Source organism: Lolium rigidum, chromosome 1 (genome assembly GCF_022539505.1).
Source record: "Lolium rigidum isolate FL_2022 chromosome 1, APGP_CSIRO_Lrig_0.1, whole genome shotgun sequence".
Classification (NCBI taxonomy): Eukaryota; Viridiplantae; Streptophyta; class Magnoliopsida; order Poales; family Poaceae; genus Lolium; species Lolium rigidum.
The window spans coordinates 293,588,345-293,610,641 of record NC_061508.1 but is presented as its reverse complement, the minus strand read 5'-3'; the positions used below and the strand labels follow the sequence as shown (position 1 = coordinate 293,610,641).

The window sequence follows — 22,297 nt, the reverse complement described above, 5'->3', positions numbered from 1 at the left end:
AGGACATAGGAACGGGCAAATCGGCGAGCATCCTTGCAAAGATTGATTCCTCAATCGAGGCGTGCGCCTTCTGAAGTGGATTTGAGCAAAGACTCTGTTGCTTCGGTCCCCATATCGCCTAGACTGTTTGAAGGCCCAGCTCTGCTCCTGTACAGGTGATCTTGCATCTGCATCTTTTGGTTAGAATCAAATTGATTATTGTGCTTTTTTATGCATTTGTTGTCCTCCAGTGAGACTCAAGGTTCAATCTGGATACATTGCAGGAGTTGTAGCCGCCCCTCAACTTCGTTGCTCCAATTCTGGTAATACAACTCTGTCATGGATATTGCCGGCCAGCACCACTGATCCATAATCAACTGCTTTTCAATCCTCCTTACCTTCAATGGCGCTTCCTCTCCCTGATCCGGGGAACCCCGAGGATTAAATTTCTAAATCCGATTCGGAAGCTAATGTTCTATGCTCTTCCGTAGAGAGAAAAGTGAAAGAGATGTGCATATATCAATTGCCGACAAGACATTGTAAGGTGTCTTCTCTAACTTCAATCTTACTTCTAGAACTGCATATCCACGTCTGGTCCCTGCTCTTGGCATGACCATCGGATACTAGCTTGCCACAACCAGTGTTTCATACAAAAAAAATCCTACAAATTAGCATGGATGGATCGCTCGTCACAATCGATCAGAATTGGGAGAATATGGTGAGATGGTACACTCCATCTTGATTGGCAATTAGAAGTTACAGTACCTTTGACCATGCCATACGTTCTGCAATGTATTTTCATATGTATTTCCATCTATATATATTGTTGTATTTTATCGCAAGTTCAAGGAACCAGAGTGAAGTTTCCAATAATAATAGCTTAGGTGATCGGGGCCTCATTATTTCTTCTAACATGTACCATTATGAATTCATATGATCCTGTTTGGTGCTATTTTTACGGCCTCTATCACGTGCCATATTTGTTTTTCAGCTTAAGAAAACAGTTTGCCAAAAGTAGTATATTTACACCAAAATAACAACATATTAATTAAAAAATCCCGCAGCAACGCGCGGGGCCTTCATCTAGTTTTACTAAAAGCTGGAGCAACTACATGTATTTGTACCAAAAGCTGGAGCAACTCCATAGATGAAAAAAAAGCTAAAGCTGCTTCATTTTTTAAATACCATGGAGCTAAGAAGACTTTCGCCTGTGGAAGCAGTGATCGAGGAAGTCTCCGCACGACGATACGCTGCTGACCAAATGTGCTTTGGATAACACCGAACTCGACAAAAAGGATTCAAGTAATACAAGCAAGCAAAACTCGTTGTCGCGTGTAGTTTTAGATGGAAATGAATTCTCTTTTCTAGAATGAGACGTGGGCATATGTTGCTACGAACAGCACACGAGACACACATTTCATACCATCAATTACTGACGGACATCTGCACTAGCTACGCTTTCTCCCACGGGCACATTTCAGAAGCTCGCGCAGCACCAAAGGGCAGCTTGCCTCCAGGTGCCTGTACCCCTCTGTCGCCATGACAGCATCAAGAGTGGCTGCAGTCCTCACAATGAACTCCAAGCACTTTGCCTTGAGCAGGGAACAGTTGTGCTGCTCTGCTAGGGCTAGAGTCGTCGCAGCCGTGCTGACGCTAATGCCACCGGCGAGCTTGCGTTCACAAATCAGCTTGAGCTTGTCCAGTCCATACCTATCAGCGGCTGCCAGGAGATGCTGAGCCATAACCACCAACGTCTCCGACAGAGTATCAGCAAGTACCGGCACAGTGTCAGTGTAGATGAAGTGCAGCATGGCCTTGAAGGCCGTCGCCTCCATGTTCTTGATCTCCACACATGGAGACCTCGTTTCCTTCATTTCCCCGAAGAATTCCGCCATGAGCACGGGGGACCTTGCGGCAAGTATGGCCTTATGCGCGGCAAAGGACTCACCAGAGACAACAAATGTGACGTCCGCTCCGGTCTCGTTCTTCAGGAGGTCGCCGAGGTGCTCGTGCAAGTTGGAGGATGGCACCACCACTTCTTTAGCTGAGATTGTCGCCAGATCAGGAATCTCCTTTAGCACGCTGATGGTGCACTGCACTGTGAACGAGTCGTCCATGATATAGCGCCAGCTTTCTAGATCAGATGTCTGAATGATCAGATGTCGAGACGAGCTATCCTGGGGATTCTTGAATGTTACGGTATGCCTCCTTTCTTCTGAAAATTCATTAAGCCTCGCTGTCGGAATCGGATCTACCAGGCGATAGCCTAGGGTCGCCTTCACGTTGCGCGCGCGGGCTTCGCTGAGGAAGACGAGCTCCACTGCTATCCACGAACTGTAGAAGCCACCGTGTGGCCAGGCAAACCTGCAGAATACAAGCGGATTTCCCAGTCATACCCATCGACATTCCACCTGGATTTTATGCAACCCTCCTCGCAGTCCATGGTCTTGGTCATGGAGTAGCCGTTGACCTTGAGCAGCTGCACCGAGCGCACGACGTCCGTGAGGTTGGTGCAGGTAGTTTTCTCCATGAAAGGCGTGGGACCGAGAGGGAATGCAGGGAGATGATACGAGGAACTGAGAAGGGTGTTTGCGAATGTGATTGTCGAAGGTAGTAGTGCGCGCAGTGCCATTTATGCACATGTCGAACATACGTACCCACGACTCCTCGTGCAAAGATACAAATTAATGGACATTGGAAGTTGGAAAGTTGGAAACGAATCGAACAAGTGATGAATCAACCATGCAGTATACCAGCGGTCACACCATGGTCATCATTGATCATGATGAGCCAAGCGGATTACGATAACAAATCAATTTGATATATTTTTCACGAAATACATTATAATGTACTACTATATACTCCCCATAAAATTTATCTTGTATGTAGATATATTTCTCTATAAATTGTGAGAAACTTAGAGAAAATTGTACACCCCATAAATTTTAGAACTAAAGGACTAAGGGAGTATATTGTAATAGTATATTATTTCTCCCGATAAGAAGGAAAACGGGTTTTCGCAAGGTGCCCGAGATTATTAATGATCACTAAAAACCTCGATTTTTTTCTCTTTTTTCTGTATATATGTCGCTAGCGTGAATCTCCTATCACCACTGAATGTGGGTTCACCTATCAAATGTGGTTTGTGACCTTGAATTTTTGTGATCCCAACATCAAGAAGTATTGGAGCATATGGCCAGAGATTGCCTCAATACGGTAAAGAGCACGATCTATGACAATACAATGTTTTGCTTCCCATTCGGTGTACATCATTACATAATACAGCTTCACTAAGATCCAAAATATGACAAAACTAAATAAGAAAGCATAGAAACCTTCTTGAGTAATTGTTTTTGTCTTGCTGAAATGTGAGGATATTGAAATCCCTTCCTACGAGAATAGGTTATGGATTATCTTTAGCAAGATTGACCAATTATCGAAGTAAAACAACCTTGTGCTCGCATTGGGTTGCATCATAGTACAAGGCAACTGAGCTACATGGAATATTGTCCGCTCTATTTTGGTTTTTGGAGTTGGAGTTTCATGTGAAACTCTACCATCCGAAAAATGCGAAAGATCCATCAAGCGATTTTAATACAAAATAAGATGCCATCTGACCAGCTGCCGCAGTAGACGGTGCCAAGTGAAGCCATAACAACCTGAAAGGCGATCAAAGGACAGGCCTCGGGGAATCATGTGTACAAAGTACAACTCATGTCCCGAATGCAATCAGTGATATGTGAATGTTTAACCAAGTCAAGGTTCGTTGGGTGTCCCTTTACATCGAAGAGAAACTTTACACGATCAAATTTCACATGCTTCAAATGCCTTGGCAAACACATGAATTTCGTCCTCGTCCTTTCCTAATTCTACACGTAATGTACCGATATTGGAAGAAAATTGTGGTGGAGCTAGGAAAAGATGGAAATTATATGCATAATGAATTAGTACATCAATGAAGTCAACGTAGCTTGAATCCTTTCAATACTCATGCTTTGCATACCACTTTCTCCTGATTTTATAATAGCTATCGTTTAATCAACTTAATGTTCTAAAAAAATATAGGTTTGGTATGTATTACCACCGTTTTGAAATATAAGCATTTTTAGAAAGCTAAAAAGGTTTTCTAGCTTTTTAAAAAAAAAAATCTTATGTTTTAGAACGGAGATATTACTTATTATTAAAAAAATATTACGAAACATCATAATTTTATTGTGTATCATGAAATTACTGTTGAGGAAAAAAATACATTCCATTTCCAAACATCTAATTTATTTTTAAAGACACTGGACCGAGTAGTTAAAGTTCTAAAAGTTCGACTTTTTTTTATAACTTTCTGAGAACCACGAATAAGAGTGAAAAATCAGAAGGCAATGTTTTGCTCTCCAATTCTCCATATCTCTCCATCACAGCCCAAAACATAAAGGAGAAGTGTGAACAAACAAATATAGTACCCCTTCGATCCATATACGAGTCGACTCATGCAATTAAGTTTTTTTCCGGGGAACGACAGAAGACACAAGTTACTATAGACCACACTGACAGCAATCAAACCATGGAGGCTTGGACCCTGTAAACTAGCTACGCTTCCTCGCACGTGCAGACTTGAGAAGCTCGCGCAGAACCGACGGGTAGCTTGCTTCTAGTTGCTTATACCCCTCGGTCGCCATGACGACATCGAGGATCGCGAGAGTACTGACGATAAACTCTAAACACTTATCCTTGAGCAAGGAACAGTTATGTTGCTCCGCTAGAGCCAGAGTCATCTCGCAGCCGTGTCGACGGTGATTTGACCGGAGAGCTTGTGTTCACATATCAGCTTGAGCCTATCCAAGCTATACCTATCAGCAGCAGCAAGCAGATGCTGAGCCATGACAATCGTCGTCTCCAGCGGTTCATCGAGTTCAGGTGCCGTGTCCGTATAGATGAAATGCAGCATTGCCTCGAAGGCCTCTGCCTCCATGTCCTTCACCTCGACGCGCCTGCAGCTTTTCTCCTTCATCTTCCCAAAAAGCTCTGCCATGAACACGGGGGACCTTGCAGCGAGTATGGCCTTGTGCGCCGCGAATAACACTACTACACGGTAGGGATTTAGGGGCACTTTGTCCTAGGGCACTTTCCAAAGTGCCCCTAAATACCTCCCTTTAGAGGCACTTTGCCTAAAATGCCTCTAATGCTCTACCTATTGGGGCAGTTTGGAGAAGTACCCCAATTACTATATACCTATTGGGGCAGTTCCGAGAAGTGCCCCAATTGCTATACACCTATTGGGGCACTTTGGAGAAGTGCCCCAATTGGTATACACCTATTGGGGCAGTTTGGAGAAGTGCCCCAATTGGTATACACCTATTGGGGCAGTTTGACAAGTGCCCCAATTGGTATACACCTATTGGGGCAGTTTGACAAGTGCCCCAATCAGTGCATATGAAATGACCGAGCGGAGCAGCGGAAAAGGCAACGCTTGTCGTTCAGAATAGAAGAAACTATAAGGACTAGAATGAAAACTGCCTTGAAAGATAGATCTCTCGTCTGTCTCGCGTTGTAAAAAAAAATCAAGCAATCGAGAGGTCCCCTCTCGCGCCCGCGATGCCGCCGCCACGGCGCCACCGTCTGCCGTCGTCCCCGCCAACGCCGGCCGCATACGACGCCGGCACTCACTGGCGAAGCTGCGCCTTGGTCCGCTCCCACCGGATCCCCATCCGCGCCCCTTCGTTCCGACCCCGAGTGCGACGAGGCGGCTAACCCTAGCCGGAGGGTTCGGCTCGGTCGCCGTCGCGGTTCCAGCACCACCGCGCCTCCCGCTGCTCCCCTCTCCTCGACGCCCCGTGCTCCTCCTCGACGCCCCGTGCTCCTGCTCCTCCGCCTCTTTTGCGTGCGGCTTGGCGTGACCGCGCAGTGGCGCCGCCCGGTGGCAGTGTTGCTGCTATTGCCGCTCTCGCCTCCTCTTCAAGGCTCTGCTCCTTCAACCGTTAGTGTATCTCAACAAGCTCTGCCACCTCTCTCTCATCTCTCACTGGTTTATTTCGAATGGTATTACAGCTTGCCTACCATGTGTTTGTGAAAATGCTTCTTAGGCATGGGCAATTTATGCCTGTCTCTTTTGTGCCGTTTACTTCTCGTGTTCGTTAGCACGTAGGTTTGGTGGTGTATTATAGTGTAGAATTAACATGCGTTCTGCCACTTATTGAGTTGATAAATAAAAGTTGTGATCCCCATCCATTCTTCATGTACTCTGCGAGTAGGTTTATCAACCAATGGACGACGATATGATAATTTGTTCCAGAATGAAAACCCTACCTCTAGGTGCCTTTTGTAGTCTTCCAATTCGCCAAAGTTGTGTCCGGTCAATTCCTCATCTAACCGTTAACAGAGATCTCATTTAGATTTTAGTGATTTAACAAAATTCAGTCCCGTTTCTGATGCTCTTTTCTTGCTACCAACAAAAGTAGATTATCACTCATGCTATCAGTAATTGTTTCCATTCATTGACCCAAATTTAACGAACCGTATTGCAGGAACTGCAATCGTTTTGTCGTCCCCAATCGTCATCTCTTTAGAACATTCTTGCAGGAACCTGAGGCTATCCAGGCCTCATGTCCTCCGCTCCGTCCGATCGATATTGCCCCTGACTCAGCAAAGTAAGATGTTTTGTTATATCTCTTAACATTTTCTGGAAAAAATACTAGTGCTTTCTTTCCTGAGAAAACACAAAAGCTGTGCGTTTTGATTCATTGATAAATAGATGTTGTTTACAAGCCCAGAGGGGCCACACCCGAGATAACAACGCGCTGCCCTACAAACTAGGTCGGAGAAAATTTCTAAGTGCTTGAAATGACAGGTGAACTACAACCATCGTGTGTGAACAAATAAAATGGAACAAGAAGTATAATAAGATGATGTTGCATTTAGTATCTGAAAATGAGTATCGTGTGCTAATGTAAAAGTTAAGTGCGTGGCACAATCATATCAAAAGGCTGTAATATGTGATGTTGGCTAAAATAGTGAAGGATCTTTTTTAGTTTTAAGAAAGTCCGGAAGCCCCATGCGGTTCCGTAAAGAGAAGTTCATTAAAACTGATTTCATTTTTTTCCCGGGGATTACCTCGCTTAGCTTACGTGTAGTGGGGCTCAAAAGTGTTGAATGTGTTCGTCTACCGACATTACATCATAATGCCTTCCCTGTAAGTTGTTGTTGGAGTAGTTTTGAACTTTTGGTTCATATGCGGTCAATTTCATATTTACACACCAATTCTTTGGCCACTCAGAGTTGACACCAATGTTGGCCCGGATATGTGTAAGGCTGGGATGGGTGCCCATTCAACCTCTTCCCGAATCTCTACAATTACATCTCCTCGAGCTGTAAGCGTCCCGATTGTATAAACATTTATTTCATCATGTATTTTCAGTTACATTTTTCTTATATCGATTTTTTTGCTTGTCAAAGGTATCCTGTTTTGGAGACTATATATATACAAAAGTACCTCTATCCTCGTCTGTGTAAACTTAATCAAGGGACACCGAGTTAAAACACTATTATCAGCTTCAATGGATTCTATGATAATTTCTTCAAAAATCGTTGAACATTTGTTTTACCGTGCTTCAAGTTTTGTGGCTACCAGTTCTCGATCTCCGTTTACTGGTCATACTGCTTAAGCTCACTGACAATAAGACATGGTCTCAACAACAATATGTGCTTCTAAAATGAAGACTTGAACCGAACTATGTTGAATTTTGGTTTAACTAGTGTACAGTTTGCCACTGGATGATAGAGCAACATTTTTGGAATTTCTAAGTAGGATTTTTTAAAAAGAAACTAGTCAACTATACTTCTTTTGCTTCACAATATATTTTGTCATAAATTTCCCCTATGCTTGCTGCAAGATTCAGTATGCATGTACAATTATCTGGAAGCTTAAAACTGATACTTAAAGGTCACTTTGTCTAAGATGCAGAGAGGGCTAAAGAGTTGGATAAGATGGGCCGGTCTATTTGTATTCCAGTAAAGGCCGAACCAACATGAACACATTCAGAGTTTTGCTCCCCGTGTAAATTTCTCCTTTGGAAATGATGTGATTATCTCCCCCATTATCTTGTTGACTATCTTCATCAGCAACCAGTAATATCTCTGAGGTATCATCTCGGAAAAAAAGACATCAAGGACCTGGGTCTGTTTTCACGATGGAGCAGATCTCGCGTATCCCAGCAGTCTGTCTCCTTCGTCGAAACAATGAATTTAAAGTTCTTAAAATTTGGCTAAAAGGTTTTCAGACGGTAAACTGTAGTGTTTTATACCTTCATCATCTTTTTCACCCTCTCTGATTAGTTATGCAAAACCTGACAGTCTCTGGTTGTTATGTTGATAGTGTGCTTTTTGGCTCGCAGTTGCATAGTAAAAAGGAATGTCTGTGTACCATTCTCTATTAGTGCTTACTTCCTTAGCTTAGATAGTGGTGAACAACACGAACAAGTAAAAGGGCTTAAGCAATATTTTTTCCTATGCCTTTTCATTCACGCAACAAACATGTACCATGACAAAATGACTCAAGTCAAGTATAATTCGAATTTTGTAAACTAGAATGTATAGATAAATACTTAATTTATTTAGGAGGTCCTCAATACACATCTGAACATGACCAGACTATTCTGCCTTTTACAAGTCACAGTGCAACTCACGAAACCAAGAAAATTAAGTATAGACTGCTATCGATAGGCATCCTCACAGGAAATTCTATTGCCCTGCATATATCTAAAGTTCTAAACATATTTACCATGATTGATGTCCATCGAGTACTGAATATTCCTCTGCCGCCATTCCATGTTTCAGGATTCTCAGAAATTCTCACGATTCCAATTCTTTTCGAATCTTCGCTCTCTGCATGCTTCAGAACCTCTCATTAGTAGGACACATCAGAATATAGTAGAGCTTATACTTTAGTTTTTTCCCTCAAAAAAATATATTATACTTTAGTTTTAGCTACTTTCCTTAATTTTTTTCGGAATTCTTTTGGTAAATATCATATTGTTATTTGTAGGCATTAGTGGTCAGTATTTCTGGTGTATAATGTCTCACCCTTCTACTGGACAAGAGTGAAGCATTGTCGGTTTTTTCTTATTCTACAACCATGTCATAGGAAGAGCACACTTGCTCCATTAGTTACTTAGTGCACTAGGTTATGAAATAAATTCAGTAAGTAGATACCAAGGTGATGCTCGCATTACTCATTCTTCCCCGATAATCTGCATAGATTGTAAAATTATTGAGATACACATTACCCTGATTAGTTTGTCGATTCATGCTTCTGTATTTATGAAAGATGCTTCGAGCCAAGCTGACTTAATTGGTAAAATGATGCATTGTTGAAATAAAGCTAGGTAATAAAATAGATAACAAGGGCGTTCTCTGATATTCATACATGGACATTTACTTCGGACCACGTCTTTGGAAACCTCTCATTTTCCTAAATTTTTTGTTATAAGAATTTATCTTGTAAGATGCCTAAAGTATTGTTGTATTGCCAGTTTGACACCATCCGTATCTGCAAGTTGAGCACAAATGATTTCAACAACACTAGGTTATCTGCTGGTAGCACTTCATGTTGTAGCAGATAGTTTGCATTGTCATTAGGCTGTTTTGAACAGGCCTGTGAGGATAGAGGCTGATTCAGTAAGGTCTGATGGTAGATATTTTTTTTTCTTCACTAAAGCTTACAACTCAAATCATTTTAGTATTTGGTTAACGTGATTAAAAAACCAAGCGCATATAGATCAAGGAATTGATTATGTATTTATGTGTCACTTTCACTGATCTCATTACAGTCTAGAATATATTGTTGAGAACTATCATTAACCATAACTTAACAAGTAATATATTTGCTGGTTTTTAGTTTGCTCGAACTAAGTGACAATGGACATACCTACCTTGAGAACGGTTTTTGGAGGTAAATTTGGTCTGTTCTTAGCATGTTTCCTCTTGAAATAGTGAATTTAAGTGATCATAAAAGCAACGACTACAGTATAATTTATGCATTTCCTTTAATATTTGCAGGAGATAGAACACTCGGATCTTGGAATATGGTTAGCTTCCCTATTTGTGACTTGCATGTACTCGAACATTTCGTACCACAGCAGTTGCACATACTGAACATTTCTTATTTCAAACTTTGAACTAATCGGCACTACTTCTCTAGCAGTAGCACTATCATCGAGCACCAAAGACAAAAACCCCGACATACCCATAAAAATCTGTTGTACTCGTCCGCTCGAAGAAATGCCAAATGCACCAGAAGATACCAAAGCTTCGAGAACCACGCCGACTCGCACGACGGCTGCCTCGAATGAAGAAGTAAGTAAAGATTACAGAGTTATTACTCGGATTAAATAGGAATAAAGTTTGCCCAAGCATACAATTTCTGCATAGACACGTCTACTAAACAACAATTTCTTCTCGAAGGATGCCAATCGCACGACGAAAAAAAAGAAGATGAAGGCCAAGGCATCGCCTACTACACCAACCAAGAAATACATCGACAAAAGAACTCTTCGTACACAAATAAAGAAGTTATTGCGAGGTAAACACTAAATTTAACCACAAGTTGAACACATCATTGCAAAACATGCTAGCTTTACCTTTTGGTTTATTCTCGCAGCAACGAGCGGAGATCTGAAACAGATCAATTCAGCTTGAGAACCTAAAGCAAAAATATAGTACCGTGAGCGTACCTACCGTCCTAAATAGCGAGTGCTTTCCACGCACCGTTTGCTAGAGTTGACCACTCGGCTCTTATGTATAGTAATATTTTGAACCTAATTATTGTTTCAGCTAGAAAGAGACTTCGGCATGTCCCAAAACTGGCATCCGATGCTTACTAATCTACAATATCCCCTCTGCTTGTGAGTCGCCCTGCGTATCGGAGGTAAACATTATAGACTCGACAAAAAAAAATGCTCTACCACACGTCTGAAGCATTATTCTTCAAATACATCGCTTTGTAGACTATCAAAAGCACTCTCCATACTAGATAGCACTAACAGTTTATAACAATGTGGCTTTGGTAATAATATGATCATCTGGACATCAAGTGACGTTGTGCAACCTGGCTGGCTGGTGAAGTACCTATGAGGTATCAATGCCAAAATAGTTAGGGAAATGCAATGTAATCTTATTAAGGTTTTTTGTTTACTTGAAACTTATCTCACATTAGGTTTTCTAGGAAGACCCAGTATTTTTGACTATTTCTTACTCATGATGCATTTATAGTACTCAAGGCATTTTATCTATTGAAGTCGTGCTTAGCCCCCTTGGGCCGAAGACCTTACATGGAGAATGGTAGTTCCGTCATTCTTCTAGGCATCCGCGTGTGGCGTGCTTGTGTTTTTGTGAGTTCTAGGGCCGATATAGTCACGGTTCCTTACATACATTTAATTGTTTTTGCTTTGTTCTATAAAATTATATGCTTCATCATAATTCTCTGTTATTCGAGATGATTACACTTCGCATCCAATCTCATACGGAGTATTTATTATTGACATTGGACTGCTCTTGTGCGAAATTTTATTTCGATCGGTTATATCCCATAAGGGCGCGTAATTAGAAACCCGAAAAATCCTTCCATATTTTTCTGCGGATGAGTGCCAAGCAGCTATTTTTTTAAATGTCTGTAGTTCCTGATTGAGTTGAAAGTATGTCAAGGCATCGTGTGAGTCTTTTGGTTATGTTTAACATATGATATAGAAGAGTGTGGTAGTTCAGTTATCACCATACTCTCTTCCATTGTACCATCATAATTAGTTATGATATAGAAGAAAGTGTGGTAGTGTCCCAAACTTAGTTACAATTTAATTTCCTCCACAATCTGTAGGTATCACACAATTTGTATGAAAATAGGCCGATTTATATGGACCCTTTCTGTAACTCACTATCAGGTTTACTTTATATTTCTTGGAAAGAATACATGTTTCCCTTCATCATATGGAGTTGCCAACTATTGGTACTGTGAATTATATTAAGATAATTTGCATGCTTTAACATCTTAATCTTCTCTTCAGCGAGATGGTGAGCTCTTCCCTATTTCCCAGTGGTGCTGCCGATAAGTGAGATGTACGTTTTGTTTCTTGGATATGCCTGGTGAGTTAATCCCTGTTTTGCTCTTTAACGCTTTGGTTACATATGCTTGACCTAATCTTCTCTAAAATGTGATCATGATTTTGGTGATACCGTGACTTGCGTGCTATGAAAATTAAGGTTATTAAGATGAATGACGTTTGTATAAGGCTAGGCATATTTCAAAATTATTGATGAAATCCTTGAGGGAGTTTTATTGTTGTATTGTACTGCGAGTTTACTACCATATTAAAAGAAGGATTTGAGTGTGGAGCACTACATGTCAATCACGGATTAAAATGAACTTCGGATACAGTTGTAGTTGGAAGTGGACAGAATATATTTGAATAAAAAGACCTAAAGATCAGTAGGTTGTTGTGAAACTTAGTTGCTACTAGAATTGAGGCATGGGTCATGTATTATTTGAACGAGTATTGATTTGTATCTCGCTAACTCGTGTGAAGTGAAGTTGTAAAATAACTATTCTTTGAAATCTGTTTTGACCACTCACAAGTTTGTTTTTTTGTAAAATATATTCTTATAATATGCAAGTCATGTATTTGCCACTAAAAATTAGGATTTACTAAATTTTGAGTGAACTACTGATATGTTGTTTCTTTTCTAGTTCAAATGTTCTTCCCGTCGTCGTCGTGGCACATACTCTGGAAGCAATTCAGTTCGCTCTAGGCCTTACCGATGGCATTGTTTATGTCATGATTGGACGGTTGCAGTTTTGACTTAAACTTTTAGTTGAAACCTGATATTTAGAATGCTGTGAAGTTACATGTATTACAGATTTGTTATGATGTGTTATATAGAGTTCTGGATTATGTATATGTATTAAAGAGTTGGATACTTTTCTGGTACATTTGTATATTTGGATTATGTGCATACATTGCTGTTTATATTTGCCTCTATTGTTATATTGAAGCATTTTCCTAAATTTGCCTCTAATTATGTTTTGGGGCATTTCTTAGAGTTGCCGTTAATTGTGTTTTAGGGAGATCTCAAAGTGCCCCTAAAAGCTTTTTGGGGTAGTTCTCAAACTGCCCCTAAAAACGTTTAGAGGCACATCGCAAACTGCCCATATAAGCCTTTAGAGGCACATCTCAAAGTGCCTCTAAATCTATTTAGAGGCATATTCGGAAGTGTCCCTAAATACATTTAGAGGCATATCTTAAAGTGCCCCTAAAAGCTTTTTGAGGCACGTCTGGAAGTGCCTCTAAATACATTTAGGGGCACATCTCAAAGTGCCCCTAAAAACCTTTAGAGGCAGATCTCAAAGTGCCCCTATTTTAATTAGGGACACAAGCATCCGGGGCACTTTTCATAGTGCCCCTAAAAGTAATTAGGGGCACTTTGGCTACCTATTGAGGCACTTTGAAATGCCCCTAAATCTATACCGTACAGTAGTGTAACCCGCTGGAGACGACAAACGTGACATCGGCTCCGGTCTCGCGCCGCAGGAGCTCACCGAGATGCTGGTGCAAGCCAGAGGACGGGGCATCCCCTTCATCATCTGAGCTCGTTACCACGTCAGGTATTTCCTTGAGCACGGTCAGAGAACACTCAACTGTAAAAGAATCATCTTTGAGATAGCCCGACTTTTCAAGAGCATCCAATTGAATCACGAACACTGCGCCAGAGCTATCTTGGGAACGGTTGAATGTTCCTGCTTCGATCTTCGGGCTATTTGATAAAATGCCTCACTTTACTTTGGCATTTGCCCCAAAGGGCACATTTACTTTGGCATAGATGAAATGCCCCATTTTACTTTGCTTATTTGCTAAAATGCCCTATCTGGGTGATTTACTGCTAATTAGACTAATCTACTCCAGTAATCTCTACTTAATCAATCTAATCTCCAACCGTAGTTGCCCTTTTGGCCGCTGAGTGGATTGATCGTAAAATCTTGGTAGATAGACCTGTATAACTCGATCGCTCGTGTCTCTTCCTCCCATACGAACGAGGCACGCGACGCCGGCGACAATGGTACCGAGATTTTGTGGCGCCGACCCTTCAGCTGCCGCACTACTACTTTCCGACGCCGACCGCCATGGCTGACTACCTGTCGTCCCTCCTGCCGCTGGTTATCCCTGTGTACTCCGCGCACCGCAGCCTCAGCAAAGGACCACGACGCCACACCCATGGTGGGCAGGAGGCCGGACGGCACGTCCAGCTGAGTCCGCGGGTAACGGCGACGAGGGGTAGCCGCTGCGGCCATCCGTGGTCGCCATAGGAAGCACATGGACGCGGAGAGAGAGGGACAGAGAGAGATGGGGGCGAAGAGGGAGGTGGCAGCGGAGAGAGAGAGAGAGAGAGAGAGAGCGGCGCTGGGCTTGGTCGCGGCGGCCAGTCATCGCCGGCGTTGCTTGTACAGAGTTCTGTCGTCTCCGACGGGAGCGTGGTTAGAGATTAGATTGGATTGTTAATATTGGTAGCTGAAAATAAATCATCAAACGGGGCATTTTAGCAAATGAGTAAAGTAAAATGGGGCATTTTATCCATGTCAAAGTAAATGTGCCTTTTGGGGCAAATGCCAAAGTAAAGTGGGGCATTTTATCAAATAGCCCTCGATCTTCTCTTCGGATGGTTTGAGCTTTCCACTAGTGGAAAACAGGCCTTTTGATCCGGGTGGTTAGGGCCTTTTGTCGCGGGCGGCCAGCCGCGACAAGCAAGGCGCGATAAAAGGGAGGCCTTTTATCCCGGGTCACTTACGACCCGCGACATAAGGTCCACCACGTGGCAGCCGCCTGACGCGCAGGGCACGAGCCCTTTTGTCGCGGGCGGTATTACCACCCGCGACAAAAGGCCTCTCTACGTGGCGCGCGCACAACGCTTCTGCTTTAGGGTTTGAGGGTGCAGCACCCCTCCCCCCGCCACCGACCGCCTGTTATATCATTTTTTTCGTTCGAAAATAAAAGTTGCATATATTTGTACGCTACTAGAAATTGTACACGTTCATTCAATATATATATATATAGATCGATCAAACAAATGTTGGAAGCAAAAGTCGATTCCTCTTTACATGTAGCCCTTACATATATATATACATTTAGCTCACGATCGACAAGCGGTACTAACGACCGTCTATTTGGAGGTAGAGCATCTATTTGGACTAAACAAGCCTTTGTTGTTTAGTACATCTTTAATCAAAAGTCCCGCCAGCTTCCTCCGCGATTCCTAGTGCGTGTTCCTTTGGTTGGAGTCTGTCCCGCATGAAGTCGACCTATATACGAAAATGAGATGAGTATGACTATATCAGTCTTGATAACGAAATATTGATGATAATAAATAAAGTTGTGAACTTACGTTGAATTTATTATTGTTCTGCTTCTCAGTGGTTAACATGCGAATGGACTCGCAAACGTAGTATCCACATAGATTCGTCCCTTGTGGCTGCTGGGGGCACGGTACAGGAGTAAATGTTAGCTTCTGCTGCCAGGTTTCGTTCTTACGATGTCTCTTGAAAGCGGTCCAAGCCCTGCCAGGCAAAAGAATGATTGAATGAGTGGATAATTAATTGATATCTCACGAATGATAAAGCGCGGCGATGAAGGAAATTACACTTGGAGCAACTTCTGCAAGTCCCGGAACCTGTCCACGCCTCTACTCGGTGGGTCTTTTACCTCAACTATTCCCTTATCGAGGTTGAATGTCTAGTAGAATCCAGTGGAAGCTGCACATGTTATGCATATACGTCAGGAATTACACTTAACATCGAGTAAGAAAAATTGAATGTGCATAAAGATCATTAAGACTCTCACTCGTAGTTGTAAGGAAACAATATTGAATCACAGAAATATTGCTCCCCCAAAAACCTTAGTAGGTTTCCCCCGTTTCTTGGGCATTAAACTTTACCGTTTGAACATGTACTTTATCCGGGTCAATAAACCCAATATTGATAATATTATTACTTTTGCATTCACCGATCTTCGGTCCGCATAAGAGAACACATAAGATATAATGAGTATATATATGCAATGAAAACGAACATGAACTGAATGAAAATGAACTTATATGTAGTTAACAACTTACAAGCAATAGCAACTCATGAGAGATTTGTCGAGGGCATCTAGATTGAATAACCGCCGGAGTTCATTCATCTCAATATGGATCTCCTCCTTTCGGTAGTAATATTCCCATGGTATACTCGCCACGATGAACCTTATGTTCTCCTTGCATGCATCAAGGTACCACTGATGCAAATTCCGCATATGTGTTGGCAGTTTAAGCAGCTGCTCTGTGCTGACCAAGTCGGCCCCGTAGACAAATTTAGGAGCTATATCAGCAGTGGGTACTGCAGCATCTGCTGCATACATCAATTCCTCCACGGTAACGTCACAGGCAGCCGCTAGCTTTGCAGCTTCTTCCATATTGAAACCACCATGTTCCCGGTACAGCCTTGGGAACATTAAGCACTTTGAGTGGTGGGATCGATTGTTTGGGCTGAGCACCGAGGAGGGGAACTTCCTTTCTCTTTTTGCCTTTTGTCGTTTGCTTGGCCTTGAGGGGTGCACTTGTTGAAGTTGACTTATTCTCGGTTGCACTTCTAGCTGATGATTTGCTCGTGCCAGCAATGTCCTTCTCCTTAGCCTTTTCAAGCATTCTTTGTGTCAATTACCTTCGCAAGAGTGCGTGTATAGTCATCCTTCTTCTCGTGTAAGTCATACTGCGATGGTGTGTTCGGAAAACTAGTAGCATATGCTATTTGCTTCTCTCGTGTATGGCTCGCGGCTGGAGGTTTTGGCTTATGAAAAAAATCATAATTGATTTTCTTAACAATGGCATCATTTTCCTCCGGGTACGATCGTAAGGACGGGGGGAGGAACCTTTGGTACTTTTGGGAGGGGCGACCTCTTGGGGACAGGACTCTTGAAACGCTTCCAGCTGGGTGCATTCCGAGTCTTTTTGGGCGGAGGCGGCGGCGCTGGAGATGGAGATGGACTACCGATGTCGTGGTCGACGCCGTACCCACGGGGTGATGGTGGCGACATGTGATCAGTAGGAGGAGGTGATGGTGGCCTGCGATCACCTGGAGGAGGTGATGGTGACCCGTCGGGACGACCGGTACTAGGTGCTACCCAGCTCGGCAGCTTGATATTCTTCTTTTCCCGAGAGAATGATTTCTCCCGAAGCACCTCTCTCGAGTGTAAGCCCCCCATCACCTCCAGGGATATCGAGCTCCAATGTCCCCCACGACGGGACAACCGAATCCACCCCGACACGAGCATAGCCAGCCTGGAATCGGATTGCCATGCCATGTTGCCGGCTCACCTTCGAGGTCCAAATGCCGGTAAGACATAGCCGACCGCCACCTTAACAGAAACCTTCCTGAACACCTCATGGAGATCACAAGGTGTTTGCTCCTTGATTCCATCGAAGGGGTCGCCAGGACCGGCATCTATCATCATCCGTGTAGGAGGGGCCTCCGAGTCGGCCACGCTCGCTGTCTCGTCGCCGAGATATTTCAGCGGTATTATCTCGGCGGGCGCCGTCCTTTTAGTTCATTTATCTCCCGCCGCTGCTCGCTGAAGCTCCCGCCGCTGCTGGTCAAGTCGGCGTTGGAACTCGGCCATCCGGTCATTCCCGCACCTCCAGCTGGCGTTGTTTAGCTCTCGCTCGGCTTCTATAAGTCTCCGCGTCGGCCGGAAACCCAAGCGACCACGGAACACTAGGGCCGAAGCCTCTTGTTCGTCCTCCCTTCTCAGGATTACCGAGGACAAGCGTCAGCAAGTCTTTCTCTCTATCGGGAGCAAACTTTAGTTTTCCCGCCTTTATATCTGTCGTCACTTCAATCCATTTTTTCCTGGGTACCCTAACCCTGGTGTCACTTTCAACAATGTTCCCTGTCTTCATGTCATACTCACAGCCATGCGCGAGGAACCAATTTCGAGCCCTTGTGTCCCATCCTTCTCGCGTGGGTTCCGGAGTGATCCCGTTCAGCTCCATCTCAGCCTCTTGTGCATCCCACTTAGGCATGGCTCTTCCGTAGCCCCTCGCCCCGTATGATGGTGATACTTCTTCTCGCTTGCATTCTTCTTGTTTTTCGCTGACGAGTTCACAGCCTCCTCCGATTCTTTGTACCTCACAAATTCTTCCCAGCTATGCTCCGCTTCGCTAGGTAGTTCTCGAATAATGGAGGCTTCTTGTCTTTCTTATAATTTTTCCATAACCGGTTCTTATACGCCCGGAAAAGTTCCCCCATCTTCTTAAGAGCCCATTTCTTCACTAGCTCTCGCTGCTTAGCATTCTCAGACTCCGATCCCAAATCCGGCAAAGTGAAATGTGCCATCAGTGTCTCCGAAAAGTGTGTCTTTGTACCTATCGGCAACCTGATTTTCTGGACACATTCTTCGTCTTGTTCCATTCTCTGACAGTGATCGGGACACGATCTCTAACCACAACTCCGCACTGATTTTTGAACTTCACTCCGACATTCTCGGGTACCACCGGTTGGCCTTCCGGTGATATAGCTTCAATTGTGAAGTGGTCTTTCTTGGTCAACTTCTTTGCCGGGCCTCGTTTCTCTATCTTATCTTCGGAGGCCTAAGAGAATACATATATATAGAATTGCATTAATGCCTCTATACTAATGTCTCAATACATATGTACATATAGAATTCCATTAATACCTCGTCATGATCGGAGCCGTCGGCTTCTCCGTCACCGGAGCCGCCGTCGGCTTCTCCGTCACCGGAGCCGTCGGCTTCTCCATGACCGGAGCCGTCGGCTTCTCCATGACCGGAGCCGCGGGCCTCTCCATCACCGGAGCCGCGGTCTTCTCGGTCGGCTTCGTACCATCGCGGATTATGTCCGCGAACATGTCTTCCTGTTCCAAGTCCCGTTCGAATGGATCCATTGTTTCGCAAAAGAATTAAATCGATAAGTACATGTTCTAACCCTAACCCTAATCAAACACAAACCAAACCCTAACCCTAATCAAACACAAACCAAACCCTAACCCTAATCGGCGACACGTGTTAGCGAGAGGGAGAGGGTGTCGGCGACGCGTGTTTGCGAGAGGGAGAGTAGTGTCGGCGACGCGTGTTTGCGAGAGGGAGAGGGTGTCGGCGACGCGTGTTTGCGAGAGGGAGAGTAGTGTCGGCGACGCGTGTTTGCGATAGGGAGATGAGTGTCGGCGACGCGTGTTTGCGAGAGAGAGAGGGTGTCGGCGACGCGTGTTTGCGAGAGAGGGAGAGAGGGTGTCGGCGACGCGTGTTTGCGAGAGAGAGGGTGTCGGCGACGCTAGCTAGTTTGCGAGAGAGGGTGTCGGTGGAGGAGGGAACGCCGGCGAACAAAATACATATACTAACTAAGTACATACATATACTAAATTACAAACTAAATTACAAACTAAATCCATACATATACTAACTAACTAAATACATAAAAATAAGAATTAACTAAACTAACTAACTAACTTAATACATATAGTAACTAACACTATAACTAATTAAAACTATACTAACTAAACCTAAAACTAATTAACTCAACCTAAAACTAATTAAAACTAAACCTAAAACTAAACCTAAAACTAATTAACTAAACCTAAAACTAATTAAAACTAAACCTAAAACTAAACCTAAAACTAAACCTAAAACTAATTAACTAAACCTAAAACTAACTAAAATTACATAAAACAAATTAACTAAAAACTAAAAACTTAAAAAAATGGAGGCCAATGGCACGGCGGCGGCATCTGCAGGCCAATGGCACGGCGGCGGCGGCGGCGTGGCGCGGCGGTGTGCTACCTGAGGAGGAGGTCGACGCGGCGCGGCGGCGGCGGCGGAGCGGCGCGGTGGCGTCGGAGGAGGTCGAGGCGGCGCGGCGGCGCGGCAGAGGAGGAGGTCGAGGCGGCGCACAGCAGAGGAGGAGCGCGGCGGCGCGGCAGAGGAGGTCGAGGCGGCGCGTCGGAGGACGAGGGAACGGCGGCGAACGGCGGCGGCGGCGAATTTGGGCAGCCTGGCGGCGCAAATTCGGCTAAGTGTTGGCCTCCAGGAGTCGCGGGTGGCGGCTCCGCCCGCGGCTCCGCGTCTTATACCCACCCCCTTTGTCGCGGGTGGGGCTTGACCCGCGACAAAAGACCCCTCTTTGTCGCGGGTCAAGCCCCCACCCGCGACAAAAGGGTAGGTCTTTTGTCGCGGGTCAAGCCCCCACCCGCGACAAAGGCCTTTGGGGATGATCCGCGGCACAGCCCATCCAACGGCTCGGCCATTTGAATCCAATGGCCTAGAGCCGTTGGATGGGCTGTGCCACGGATCAGCCCATCCAGAGGCCTTTGAACCCTTTATTTTTTGTATTTTAAATTAAAAAAACTAATATTTCAATAACTTTTGAATGGTAACTCAAATACAAATGTTTTATATATGAATATTGATCGGAAAAAGGTAATGAACATGAATATGACATCCATATACCTATTTGCATCTCGCGTCATATGAAACGTTGATAGTCGGGTATGTTTCACCCCGTGCACCGCCGCCGTGCCACACGTGTCGCGTCCCGTGCCACTCGTGTCGCGGTCCCCGTGCCACGTGTCGCCACCTCTTCCACGTGCCTCGCCCCGCCGACGCCGGCGTGCGACGTGTAGCCACCGCCGACACGTGCCTCGCCCCGCCGAGCCGGCGTGCGACGTGTAGCCACCGCCGACACGTGCCTCACCCCGCCGACGCACGGCGTGCGACGTGTAGCCACCGCCGACACGTGCCATGCCCCGCGTGCACTATATAGAGCGACGAGTGCGGGCGCAACCACACGTCGCCACCGCCTCCGCTCATTCATCTCCGGGATGCCTCCATGTCGTCGAGGGGCGTCCGGTTTCCGTGGCGTTCGAGTGCATCCGAGCGGTAGGTTCACCGCCGAGATACGCGCCGGCGGGCTTCCGCCTCACCCTCGGCACGTACAACACGCCGGAAGAGGCGGCGCGCGCTTACGACGCGGCGGCGTGGCGCTTTCGGCGGCCAGGGCACGACATGAACTTCCCGGATGTTGAATCGCTAGAGGAGGCGGAGTTCCTTGCGCCACTGCCGTGCCTCGTCACCGACGAGGACCGTCGCCGGCATCGCCGTGTGCAGCGCAGGATCGCCATCGCCGAGCGCGGCGAGCGGTTGATGCGCCGGTGGAGGGCGCGGTCCCCCGACGCGTTCTTTGCTAACCTTAGGGCACAACGCAGGTCCAACAAGCGGCACCGTCGGGCCGTCGCCGCCTTCGAGCTCGAGAACTCGAATACAACTTGGACCGAAAACGACCCTCGGTGGGATGACCTTTGGACGGAGACAACCTCCGACGACGAGTAGAGACTAGACTAGTAATTTATCTATTTTATTGTAATTTCAATAAAGTCGTTGTCGGTTCTATTAGTTTAAATTTAGTTTATAAAGTCGTTGTTCGGTTGTTTTTGTTCAATAAAGTGGTTGAAACGAAATTTATTACGATTGAACTGAAATTAAAGTACGAGCTCAACCGAAAAATAAGATACATGCCCAGATTCGAATGTTGGAGCCATTCAATCATAGTCGTGCCTAGTCCTATACACGTCGCCACCGTAGTCATCAAAGTCGCCGACGTCATCGTCGCTAGCATCGGGGTCGCGGTTGTCGAACCTCGGCGGATGACCACGCGTGGGCTGGGATTGAGGGTAGCGCAGCGGGGGCCACGATAGGCCAGGACGCTCTGGAGAGTCCGGCCGCGCCACCACATCCGACGGCCGGCCTCGTTGAAGTTCGAAGGAGGAGGGCCGTCCTCCTCGTACCTGGCAACCGCCCTCTCACGCCGATTGATGAAGAAGCTGTCCCAAGTCGGGCTGTAGTCGGGATGCCACTGGGGATTCCTCCGCTGCTCAGGCGTGAGCTCTAAATAGTAGTGGTTCGTGATGGCCATCTCGCGTGGCACACCTACAGGGATAGGAGGGACCGGTATGCCTCCGACGCTCGGCGAACCAGCCGGTCGGGACGCGGTAGCCGGGCGGGCAGGGGTAGTTCGAGGCGCAAGCGCCTCCGCCTCCCGGGGTGTTAGACATACGATGGAAGCCATGGGAGAGAGTGATGAGGTTTGCGGATATGAGAGTCCAAGCCTACATATATATAGTGGAAAAATGGCGGGAATGCGGGAAGAAAATAGGCGGGAACGAAGTGGCGCGCGAAACTTTCATCCCGGGTGGAGGCTCAAACCGCGACAAAAGACTGGGGGAGGCTTATCTAGGAGGGCCTTTTGTCAC

The 22,297-nt window shown here is 45.3% G+C and overlaps 2 pseudogenes; both read right to left on the bottom strand.

The window, feature by feature from the left end:
• Positions 1–1,427: 1,427 nt before the first annotated feature.
• Positions 1,428–2,509, bottom strand: LOC124660316 (annotated as a pseudogene).
• Positions 2,510–4,556: 2,047 nt separating this feature from the next.
• On the bottom strand, positions 4,557–14,302 carry LOC124660306 (annotated as a pseudogene).
• Between the last annotated feature and the right edge of the window lie 7,995 nt (positions 14,303–22,297).